We start from the raw sequence: 13,995 nt of genomic DNA, 5'->3' as shown, positions 1-13,995 counted from the left end.
TGGTTCTGAGAAAATAACCAGAGAAAATTGCTGATTCCAACCAGTTTTTTATGTCTTACTCACAACACTGTAAAGTTCTCAGTGTATTGTAGGCTCCTTCTAATTCTTTCTTGCTGCCCCCCAGCGAAGTATGTGTTGAATATTTATTTTTTATGTGGCAGTGACCAGCCACAATAAAACATCTGTTTTGAATTACAATATCGCCGAGGCGTCTAGGAAAAACAAAAGAAGAAAAAAAAAGGGAAAAAAAAAACACACCATCCCAGAGCCCAGACGCCTCGAACCGAGGCTAATTACATACACACACACTTGAAAGACCTGCAAATGAGGACCTGCAACTTCTTCTAACCAAGCATCATATTTATGCATCCGAATCTGGACTCTAAACTGTAGAGCCTTCCAACTCTTTACTGTCCACACTGAGACATGACCCTGCATCAGCAAATGAGACACAGTCTTAGGCCTGTAGTTATTAATTTTATTTTTCGTGATATACTGGGAGATAGAGGTAACTGTGGACGTCCACAGTTGCTCTGCTATTTTCATGTATGTGCATCCCTGTTTGCAGGTCTTTACAAATGCATACAAATCCACCTATACATATATGTTACGCTTTTGTATAGCGCCATTATCATTGGATTACAGTGCTGCTGTTTTATATGTGACACGATCTGTTCCATGGGGGCCAAATGTGGCAAATTTGAAATTGAGATAAAGACAAATATATGGAGTAAAAAAATAATTAAGTACATAAGAAAATACACATTACAAAACTTCACAATTTTAGAACCAAGTATGCTAGACCTTCGATGTTTTCAGTAAATGATAGCATAATATTTGTTATAGGGACTCAATTTCCAAAAATGCCTCCTTTGGCCCCATGGAGCGGATTGTATCACATCAGGATTTGCCGGAAATAACAAAGAGAGATCTATTAAGGGATTTAGAATGAGCGTTTATGGCGTTTCGACAGTATTTTTTGTGGGACATAAGAGTACCTCAGACGTGTCGAATTGCATTCTGAATCTGAAGCATGTCTTTCTGATATCAAATAATTTTCATTTTTGAAATTAACGATATAATACAAATTTTATGACAAATTATTAAAATTTGATATTTTTCAAATTTTTGATATATAACAGTCCTCGAAATAAATTTTATAAACCTAATGATATAGTCTTAAAGTGTATGTAGCTGGGAAGAAAAGCCGACGATCAATTGAAAATTTTGACCTTTTATATTGAAGATATGGGGTTTTTACCCCAAAAGACCTTTTTTTTTGGTGTTTTGGGGAAAAAATCCATATCTTCAATACAAAAGGTCAAAATTTTCAATTGATCGTCGGCTTTTCATCCCACCTACATACACTTTAAGTATATATCATCAGATTTATAAAGTTTACTTCAAGTACTGTTAAATATCAAAAATATCAATTTTAATGATTTGCCATAAAATGTGTATTACATTGCTAATTTCAAAAATCAAAATTATTTGATATCAGAAGGACATTCTTCAGTATTCAGAATGCAATTCGATATGTCTGATGTGCTCTAATGTCCCACAATAAATACTGTCCAAACGCTCATACCCCTCCCTTAATATAATTATCAATTTATTTACTCGTTTAAGGTTGTAAGCTATTGTTACTAGCTGTCCGAGTAATTATGAGACAATTTTCTCAGTGATCAATCACCAGTATAGATTGTTTGAATCATAGAATAAAGAGATATCAGACAGCACACCAACAGGCAAAGTCCCTGTGGTTATATATGCAGTGAGAATTCTTGCATATTCATGAGGGCCAATCATTCTATTGACAGTGTCGAACAAATCATGCATGCATCGCATGCCTTTGAGTTTACGAGAGAGATACACAAAATATGTGACCCCTCGGCACAACTGAGCCCTGAAGTCGCCAATCATCATTTTTGAGATATTCAACCAAAATATTCTGCTTGAAATTAGCTTTAAAATGATGTATATCATGTCTATAGTACTTGACATTTAAGTAGTGAAAATCAATAAAACAGTCAATAAATCCTTTGTTTCCTATTGTTTATTGTTAAGTTCGATGGAGCATATCTCAATAGTGGCACTGGCAACATCCGGGCTAAGTTGTGCCGAGGGGTCACATATGTGTTAACAGGTGTGCTGTGAGCATAAAAGTTTTGTGTGTTCCACTTTATGGAACGATTGGCTCTCATTAACAGGTGATGGAGCACTTTGCCAGTTGGTGAAGCATCTATAGTTATTATTAGTCTGTTAAGATTTCTCCCTCATCACAAAACTATTTGAATTAGTTTCATTTTAATATATTAATTTGTATATGAAACACAGGTACACGTACACTACAAGATTCCTGTTGGGGCCACCTGCACAGGTACACCATCACCAAGGTACCCAATTGGTACACACAGGGCACCTGTAGACACAGTACCAATGCTGCTACTGCACAGGACCCACCAGCAGTGGTACTACACTGATACTACACTGGTACTCTCCTGGTACTGCACAGTCCAACGGTGTACCTGTGCAGGTGGCCCCAATAGGAATCTTGTAGTGTATGTATAAGCATGGTGGCACAGCGGTACAGGCTCTGCCTTGCAATTGAGGTTGGCGAGTTTGAGCCCTGGCAGTGTCATCGTGTTGAGTATTTGGACAAGTTGCTTTACCTCACTTGCTTCTCTCTACCCAGGGAGAAATGGGGAGCTGTTATGAATATAATATTGTCCATTCATTGCTGCCCAAAGTTATGAGCATGCCTTGGGCATTGTATGGCAGCTGACATATTCTAACAACAGTGAAATATTATTATGCAAAGTGTTTTGATATACATGAAATACACTGTATAAATGCTAACATTTATTATAAAGGCACACAAATGTATATTATTGCTATAGAGTTACACTGCATATAAAATTATATAATACTTGTCAAAATTTCAAGTTTGTGAAAAAACAAATTGCATAATTTCCCAAAACTTGTAAAGCACAAAAAATAAATATGCAAAAATAATGGCTTCTATAGAGAACTCTTCTTAGAGACAGAAATGTAAGGTCACTGCCATAGATCTCATGGCTAATAGTAGGCATGTCCACTAAAAATTGAAGTACTTTTAAATTGATTCAGACCTAACTTATTGGCTTGGAATTGATGAAAGAAACATTTTGGCGTTTAAATAATCTTAATCGGACGTTTCATTCCAGAGATATGGCCTTTCGAAAGTGTCACGGTTTTATATAGGGCTGCTAGAACATGTTAAAAAGTTAAAGTCCAAAAAGGAATACTAACAGAAAGTGCAACTTTAAGGTACTTTTTCTTAATGTATTTATTAACTAGCGTTATCTGGAACATTATATTTGCTTATAACAACATGAAAATAAGATCATCCTGAAAATTTAATCGATTTTGTTGACATACAACAAAAATATAAGACCTCAAAACCCATGGTTTGTTTGGTGAAACCTCAAGCATGATCATAGATGGCCGCCATGGAAAATATCTCCATAGAGGAGATGAACAATAAGTGCATTATTTCAAATGAATAGCGGTAGTCTTAAACATTGTTCAATCTTTTAAGGTCAGCACATTTTATCTTCAAAATTATTATATTTCATCATGGCATAAGTTTGGTAACATTAATCACTACCAATTTTGAGAAATTTGCTCCAACTCAAAGGTTATCTTTACTACATTGAGCAATACACTGTGTGTGCATGTGCCCACTATGGTTTCCGAGAGTGTGTGGTTCCCAGTAGTTTCTCTCCCTATGGATATAGGTACACGGTCTGTAACACAGACTAGGTAGTGAGTAGTGCACGGGAAGTAAAAGATTTGAGATGGGCATGGTAGGCTTAAACATTCTTAAATTTCTTAACATCCTGCACATTTTGCCTTCAAAAATAGTTAAATTTTATGAGTATGTAAGTTTGCTTGTCTGATTCACTCCAAATTCGGAGATAATTGCGTTTGAACACCTGATGCACGGAATGGTGTCACTTCAACCTGTTGTAGTTCTCATCTCATTAAATTTTTCATTAAAAAAAAGTTGATCTCTTCATGAAGGAAGGTCCTCTCTATTTACTGACCAAACAGGAAAAAGTTTGGTTAATGTTTTCTGGTGGAATCAGGAATTTCTTGAAACACCCTGATATAGGCCTACATTTGGATCAAAACAAGTATGTACGCCATTTAACAGGCCTGGGATATCTTGTATCGATCACTTTCTCCATAGACAATACGTGTGTGAGTGCACGCACACAGTAAATGAAAAATCGTTCTAGTGGAAACTGTATTAACAGTGGTCATCCTTACTAATAGTGACTGTTCATAACTCGTGCTTATAACTTTGGGCGGCAGTGACCATTAATTTATGCAAGAATATTGTATGTTTGCCACTTTTTTGCGATTGTATAAAACTTTGTATATTTATACTATTTAATGTACATTTTTGTAATATTTATTAAGAAAATATTTAGTCAGAAAAAAAGAGAATTTTGTATCATTATAAATATAAGATAAAAGTGTAAGTATTAAGTTAAGTGTGGTTTTGAGTTACAAAATGTAAATATGTGAAAAATGTGACCCATTCAACAACCAAAATTAGGACTATGCAAAATTGTTTCTTGAGTAAGACTGTTTTAGCATTAAAATTCTGATTTTCCATTGCTTTGACTAAAATCAGTTTGAAATAAGAGATCAATCAATATTTATGCTAGGGGAAAGGGGGTAATGGGAGATTTTTAGGGAATGCAGACATTTTTTGGACCAAGATGTGGAATGCCAATATTTTGAAAAGAACTGCATACATGAGTAATGCAATAGCATCTTGATGTATTCAATCTACCCTTGGTTGTAATGTGCTGCTTGAAACTAAGGCTCTTGTACAATTAAGCTTTTCAGGTAAGGAAATGAATGACCATAATGAGTGAATGTCCTCCAATAGTTGTAAAAAGTTTGTAATTAAATTTAATACAGGAACTTCTTTTTACAAACTTGTGTTGAACCACCAGACTTCATCAGGCAACTGACCTGCTGGACTGGTGACATGATAGACCAGTATAGTGGACTTGCCTGATGAAGTCCACAGGTTCCAGACACAACATAGCGAGTATGCAAAAGTAAGTTCTAGTCTAGATTTATTCCACACTTTTTAATAAATGACCATTTTGTCAAAAGGATACAAGGTCAACTATAATACCTGTTCCAACAGACACAGAACTCAACATTGCTTGGAAATGTAATAATTTGGAAGATATAATGATGTATATTTAAGATATTTTAATTTTGGATGATGTTCTAATTTTGGAGGGGTTTATAAAATAATTTTGGCATAAATTTATGAATCTTCAAATTCCCATAACATGGAAAAGTGTTTCTTTTTTAAGTAATGTAATTAATTTATAACTTTAGGATGGAAATGATCTTCGGGTTTAGTACCAGAATGTTCACTGGTTTATAATGTACATTTTTTGGCACCTTATATGTCGACACAATTTACCAGTATTTGACCCCATGAGCACTACCTGCATATTGGTTACAAAAAACTTGTGGTTAATTGAGCCAATCAGCAACATGGTAAGAATGGTGGTAAGGCTGAAGAGGATTGAGCTTAAATATTTACAAGTATTTTAATTCGTAACTCAGATAAATATATTGCTTTATTAACCAATCAGAAACGCAGTAAGAAAGGAAGTAGTTATCAGGGGGTTAAGCTAGCTCCATCAAATAGTAAAAATATAGCATTTTTAACAAAGCTGCACTTTTTAATGCTATAATCACCTGTTGAAATAAACTCAGAATGTTGCATCTGTCTTAATCAATCCAATGAATTATGCACAGCAGCATTCGTCATCGGGCCAAGTGTTTTTAAAATATAGCTCAATAGCAGTCAAGTTAGCTCAATCGATAAGGCGTTCGACTATGGTGCGAGAGGTTGCGGGTTCGAACCCTGGCGGTGCCTAGTACGCTCTCGTGGAAAATTGAGTTAGCTTGAAATTCCCCTGGACAAGGAACTCGCTGCTAATTTGTCTCGTTGTAACCCGTACGAAACTCGGGGAGCTGATCCTGGTTGCTAAAGTTATTTGTGGAATGTCTAGGGTGTGCGCTCTTGAAGCAGCAACGTCCCTGAATTGTTGTTAAATGGTTTATGGAATGATGTGGGGCCATAGTGGTCAGCGACAACCTGTAAAGTGTGCTAAGGCTTGTGGATCAACGTCTAGGCGTTGTGCCTGTGCGTAGCGCACTATAAATCACTGCGCTTTTTTTTTTTAAATGCGTAAAAAGCAACTTAATTTTAAAGCTAATTTGTTGTACATTCTAAGGAAGTCCAATTACATTTTTGAAATAGCGGAGTTGGCTGGTTTTCGATGAAATATTTTTGTGCAAAAACTGAAGCGTCCCATGTATAAAAGAATACCGTAAACGTTCGCCTAATGGAGCTATGGGCTCCCTTGACATAACTGGAATTTTACACACAAACTAAAAGTGCCTCCAATAAAAATTCCACCAACAAATAAGAGCACATACCCTTAATTTTTGTTGGCATTTTTACAGGATGGAGCTCTCTATTTGTACATGAAATTTACCCCAAGGCTAAGGAGCCCAGGTACACCATTAGGCGAATGTTTACAGTCTATGAATATCAACTGCACAACATGTGTAACGATTTGTGATACCCAATTGTTTTACAGGTGATGTCGTTTAGGATAGGAGACAGAGAATTTTATTTCAATTTTATATACGCCAAAATATTGTTTGAATTTGGTGAAAATAAAGGCTAAAAAGATTGTGAAAAATCTATGTAAAATTTACATAGAACCCCGATAAAGATTAGTTTCATGTTTATGGTAATCTAATCTTCCATTTTCTTTAAATTAACTTGGGGGTTCAATGTGAAAATCTTCCAAAAAAGGGGAAAACCCAACGTCTACCCGAGGTCTAAACAAGAAATATGGCAGGCTCCCTATGCTAGTACATCGCTCGGACCATATGCACATGGAGTCAAAATCGATATATGTATTGTGCACAGTACACGTATTGTCATATTCCTATTCTATACCTGGTTGGAGACAACTATATATAAGTTGGAAAATTCAATATGACTACCAATAAGTCATGAGGCGCAATGGATTGGCGCGCTGAGCTGAAGTATACTGTAACCACAATAGCGGCTAGTTGCGGCATGGGTTCGAGGCCCACCTCTGCCAAACTAAATTCCTTTTTTTTTTTAATTTAATATTAGGGAAATGGGGCTGGGTGAATTTATGTATGGCGAAGGGAGGAGTGTGAATTATAATGCACCGTCAGATGCAACATTCTGAACTTATTTCTGTTGGCGATATTATGAGGCTTAAAGTTTATTGTAAGCAAAATGGAAGACTGTGTTTGTGATAATATTTGATGTAATTATGACTTGAATAAAGGTTTTCTATCAACAGTTTGCATTTGAGCATTCATGTTGTATGTTGTCATTTGAGTTCCAATGTACTTAAAGGAGCTTGCAAGATTAGCTGCCAAAAACACACATTTCCTCGTTTATGAGGATTAACTCATTAAAGCCATTTTGTAACATTTGCTGAGGACACCCTTAATATTCTTAAAAATTCTATTTTTACATGATTATAATGTATGTTATAAACAAACTAACATACCCAGCAAAAAGTGCTGTAGTTTTGTCAAAATCCCAAGATTTTAGTAGAACATGTACGCGATGTTCATAACACAGTACGTACATAGCGTGTGGGACGGTCATACACACACCACAGCATGACAGACAAAGTGACACACATTGGCTACATCAGTACTGGTCGTAAAAATTCCAATTTTCTTTGCTTTACCTCAGTTGCATGGCTCAAAATTAAAAGGGGACCTATTTGACAGTAATAGCCAACATTTTATGGAAAAAAATACTAACCTATTTTTATGGAAATGTTACAATATGGCTTTCCAACTTAAGCAATGAAAAATGGAAAAATGTTTTGTTAAAATAACTGATTTCATAACTTGCTAAATTTGTTATTAGTTTGGTTCTTGAAAGTCGGAGCACTCTTGACACCATGTCAGAATTGTGTTTAATACTTGCCCCACTTTTCTCGACTATGTTTCGACTTAACAATGTGATACATGTCCTTGACACTTTTGTGCTAAATACTCTGGACACATAAAAAATAAATGCAAAAACAGACATTCTTTACTTGGCTGGTAAAAAATATGATATTTATTACATATAGTGAGATAAAGCCAGCTGCATCCACTGACACAAGCATGCACAGTCATCAAATGAAGGAAGGCCCCTGAACATGGCTGATACAATACACTAATACTCTTTCGCTCAACTGCTTGGATTACTTACAATGGGATAATGCAGGTAGGACACAGTTGAGTGTATTCCTAATGTAAGACAAATAACAAAAGATTACAGAATAAAGCTTACAGAATAAAGCTCTAATAAAGCTCATATTCACCAAATTCCATAAGAGATTGCAATTTCTTGTACTAATGCTTACTTTGTGTCAGCCAGGCTATCGTCTGACACCTCCCGGGTGTGTCTCAGTTACAAGAGAACATACGTCTTCCACAGAGGCTAAAATTTTCCGCATCGTCTTCGCTGCAGAAAACGTCAAGCTATTTCAATTAAAATCCATACACCCCTATGGAAGACATGACCATAATCTTCCACACAGGGGGTGTGAATTTCAAATGGGGTTACCTGATTGAGGTAACCCCATTTGAAAACTACACTCCCTGTGTGGAATATATTAAGGTCATGTCTTCCATAGGGGTGTATAGATTTCAAATGAAATAGCCCACTCAAGGCCAAGAATTGAAAACAAGATGTCTGTCACGACTCAAAGATGTCCGACTATAGGCTGGCCTTACGCCGGGCAAATCAATAGAAAACCAGTCACATGTTTTTGAATTGATGTAACCGGCCTGCTTGTACAAGTAGGCACATACACAAGAAATCGCAATGGGCTATTCCAGTTGAAAGAAATACACTCCCATGGAAGACATAGCCTTTAATCTTCCACACGTACAGGGGGTGTAGATTTCAAATGGAGTCACCCATTCAGGTAACCCTATTTGAAATTCACACTCCTTGTGTAGACAATTACAGCCATGTCTTCCATACCAGGTCTATAGATTTCAAGTGGAATATATAGCTTGATTTGTTAAGTTAAAGCCTGTATACCATTTAAAATGGCATTAATAAAATAAAAACCAAACACCGATGTCAGTTTCTTTAATTAAGTATATTTGTGCCGTTCACACATAAAACCCATGTTCTTTGATATCCATAATGATTAAACCTCATTATTATGGGCAGGCAGAAAATCAGAGCAACAAACCCAAAGTTAATTGCTGTCTCGCAAATCAGCCTGAAATAATCATGAAATACCGCCAATGAATGTCGCCTTCAAAATTTCTCTTAAATAAGTGTTTTTATTATTATCCTAAATATAATGTTTTTATTTATAACAACATAATATGTACACCATTTTCAATGATGTGTCTCGCAAGTCGGATAAAACCATTTTTTTTCTTCGCAAAATTTACAACTTTGTAATTACTTTTAAAAATCCCATATTTTATATCCTCACATGGGAAAATATTGCACCAGAAAAGTTTTTATTCATAAAATCAAAGGACATTTGGTTTAGGTATTTGTAATTACTTATATTCAAAACTGAATATCTCAAAATTGTTAAAATTTCATACTTTTGTTTTCTATATATAAGTGACAATTATTTCAGGGGTTTTTCAAAACAGAATACCATGGTTATGGGATATACACGGTGGCAGCACTGGGACTTGCACCATAGGCTGATCACAAGCCAATAGCACAGTGCCACCACACCTATACACTGGACTATTCCAGTTAAGATCCATACCCCCTATGGAAGACATGGCATTAATCTTCTACACAGGGAGTGTAGATTTCAAATAGGGTTACCTGAATGGGTGACTTCATTTACAATATACACCCCCTATGTGATGTCTATCCTGTTTATTGTCTTCCATAGGGGGTATGGATTTCAACCGGATTAGCCCAATTACACATACACTCAGACCCCACCTCTTTCTCTTCTGACAGCAAAAAGGTTGTACACATAGAGTGGCAGATACTGCACATGAATTTGCAAGTATCTAAACTAATAAAGTAATTTCAAGAGTAGCCATGTTATTATTGACATATGAAAATATTGTCTCCCCGTTTCTTATATTCATAAGCAATCATATAAATGCTGCCTAAAAATGATATCAAATTCACATTATAATCTTCTTGCAGTCAAGCTGTGACACAAGTTGCAAGTTTCCCCCGAAGACTTTTTAGAATATCAACAAATTATGAAAGTATTTGTAAGCACATTTTGTTTGACAGAAGTGGTCCAATAAGAATTGCCACACATTGTTGCGTTCGGTCACAATGGCTCACTATGGATGAAGTTTTTGAAAGTTGCACCTTGGTCCATTCAACTTTCAAATGCAGTCTGACCTACTGTAGATTACATTATGCATGCTTTGTGAGAGTTGAATGGATCAAAGTGCAACTTTCAAAACTGCGTCTTTCTTCACATAATGAGCCACTGTGAACAAATGCAACCAAGTCTGACACTGTAAACCAGGTGTGTAAAACAAAATAGCCTACCAACAATTTTTATAATAATAGTTAATTCATTTTGGGTTATTTTACAAATTCTTAGGGAGGAACTTCCAAGTTGTGTACCCTTTACGATATAGATGTGGTGAATAATCTATATATTACTAGTTGAGGTGTTGAAATGACCAGGACATCCAGAGGCACATACACATTAAACAATATTTCCATAAAGCTACATACACCACAGGGCCAACATTTTTTGTAAGTATACAGTACATCCCTCCCCTCCCAGTTTCAAAAAAATATCATACAAAGTCTCTTTATGATATATTTGTAAACAAGCATCAAAATATATTCTCCTTGAAGTAACAAACAGGACAGTGTTTGGAGAGGTATAAGTGGATGCGGAGATTGGTTGGTTGAAAGATATCATTGGTGACCTTATAAAACCTACTTGTTTAGTGTACTCATTGTTCTATGGTGTAAGTCAATCTGCATGCTTTGTAAGGGAGCAAACCAAAAGATTGATGAAACCAAAACAAATCACCTTTTACTACTGCAACTTAAAAGTTGTTGATTACGTTTCCCTTGTACTTACAGACAGGGGAGAGTGAACCATGTAGCAAAAGTAGTTATATTTATACGATTCCATCAACCTTTTGGTTTGTTCCCTAATATATAAGTGCTACAGTGACAAATTACATATTGTGATCAGTCAAAATCAATTGATTTTATCAAAATTTGCCACACAGTGCCACCTGCAATGTTACTGTTAAGACTCCATATGTACTGAGTAACAGGGACTTGCAATACATAGTGGTCGCTGTGTCAAAGGTCAATATGCAATACATGATATTGTTACACAGTACAAATACATGTTTGCTTTGGAAAACACTTAATATTACTGATTTTAAGGGGCCACGCAGGATCACTCAAAGTCGGAAATTTTAAACATTATTTTGTATTGTATCTTTAAAAGTAATGATGATAAGTTCATGAAAGTATACATTTTCAGAAAGGAAATAATGCAAGGAATCTAACTAGCATTGCAGATTTCTGCAAAAAGTTTTGCAGAAATCTGCTAATGTCTAAAATCTCCCACTTTTGAGTGATCCTGCATGCCACCTTAATTGTTTTATTGACCTTTGACCCCATGGAAATGTATGAACCAATTCTTAATGATTTAGACAGATCACTTCACATTTCATTCACTGACCAATTTGAAGGATTACTATACAGTGTGATAATACCTTGTGTTCAATTAACTTAGGAACAAAGTACACATTGACCAGGATACCTGTCACCATGCTGTTCGTTCTCTCATACTGTCCCGACTTGATTATGGCAATGCAATCATCTATGGTATCACTCAAGGTGAAAGAAACAGACTGCAGAAACTGCAAAATCGTGCTGCGCGTTTGATATTCTCTGTCCCTCGCTCAACTGGTACCTCCAATCTTCTCATTCAATTACATTGGCTTCCGATCCAGGACCGAACTCTTTTTAAACTTCTGCTTTATGTTTTCAAGTGCTCTTAGGGCCGTGCGCCTAATTATCTTTGTGAGCTTCTTTCAACCTATGCAGCGCTTTGATAAATTTTAAAGGCACTATATAAATATCTTTATGTATGTATGTATGTATAACCCCATGGGCACTACCACCTTCACAGTTTCTTACAGTGCCCCTGATTAGGGCCGATCGTTCCATGAAGTAAGACAGGCGAAACTGCTACGGACGTACCACATATTTTTACGGTAAACGCAAAGACACACAATGCTATAGACGCGAAAGCAAGCAACGCTGGCGGATTGTTAGCCATGCATGATCGATTGATCGGCCCTCATGAATATGCGAGAATTCACAGCACAGGGACTTTATTGATGGATAGGCTGTAGTAGTCTGTGGCGATGTCACTGCCACGTCTGGTCTCTCCGAAAGATGGTCAGCACAACCTTGCCATTATCTTTAAAAAAACCATTTCAAATAAACAAAACTAAATTCTAAGTTAATTGAACACACAATAGTCATCTCAAAGTTTGACAATGTGCGGATATACACAATAACTCCTCCCTTCCAAATGTGAATCATTTGATGGTGTAATTCAGGCTGAAACCGATGACATATTACAAAAGCTTTTTATTTCCTACATGTAGCATGCATTGCAATCATCATAACATTTCCAAGTAAAAAAAGCACAAGGCGGACTTGACGACGTCAGTGAATTGATTACAACTACGAGTGAAATACGCATCGACAAGGAAAGTTACTCACATCATATTACAAAGCTACTTTACGACCATTGTATGACAATAGAATGTACCTGATCATATGCGTTATTTATATCATATTTCCTTTTTTACAGGTTTGTGCAACAATATCCCCAGCAAATTAATGCAAAATGAAGATGTATTTCTTTTCACGAATAGTTCACACTAGCTGGCCCAAACAGGTTAAACTCTTGGCCTGTTTCATGCACAAAAGATACTACTCAACAACATCAAAAGGATCAAACATTGACAATCCCAATTTGCAGTCTTTCTTGTATGTTCCAATGGTGCTGCCCAAAGTGTTTTTCGGTATCATCACATATCGAAGAGATTATGTCACAAATTAAATAACACAAACTATGAAATTTTGTTCATTGTTAAGGCATGAATTTCAAGAAAACACCACCATGTACAAATGTCCCCATTGTCAGAAATCACAAAAAGTTGTGTGCTCGAAAATAACCTATTATACGGAATGCAGGATAAAAATTGCATAAACAATTTGTACAAAGGAATGATGATATAAATAATCAGGGCCATCATGTTGTCATAAAATGAACAGATACCAAATAAAGTGGTGATTTTCATGGTGTTTCTTTTTCATTCCACAGTAACTTCAAGGTGGACAACTTATTTTTTGATTTAGTGATATCCAAATTCCCTGCGTATCTATAATAGTCTGTTCAGTATAAGGTGAAACATAACCTACACCAAAATGCAAGGAGGCAAAGGTCATGTTGCCAACTTATGGTAGAACATACTTTGGACAGGGAGTATGAGATTACAAAAGGTCAATGGATGGGGGTCATGATCCACCTTATAATGTACAGACTATATGTTTTAAGACATTTCCAGTCATTTCATGTTAAACCTTGTCTGCATCTGAATAAAAACTGACAACAAAGACATGAAAATCTCCACTTCAACGACACAACAACGTTCATCTGTACACAAAAGGCTGTCACTGGCGGTATAAAGTTCAAACAATTACACCCAATAAGTATGTTCTTCTCAATATAAAATTTGAGTAATATAGTCATTTCATTTGTCAAAAAAATCTGTACATAAATATTACACGGCTCGTAAGTTCTTCTCTGTTATATACAGTTAACATCTGGTAATTTT

The sequence above is a fragment of the Amphiura filiformis genome, chromosome 18 (genome assembly GCF_039555335.1).
Source record: "Amphiura filiformis chromosome 18, Afil_fr2py, whole genome shotgun sequence".
NCBI lineage: Eukaryota > Metazoa > Echinodermata > Ophiuroidea > Amphilepidida > Amphiuridae > Amphiura > Amphiura filiformis.
Note: the sequence above shows the minus strand (reverse complement) of the source record.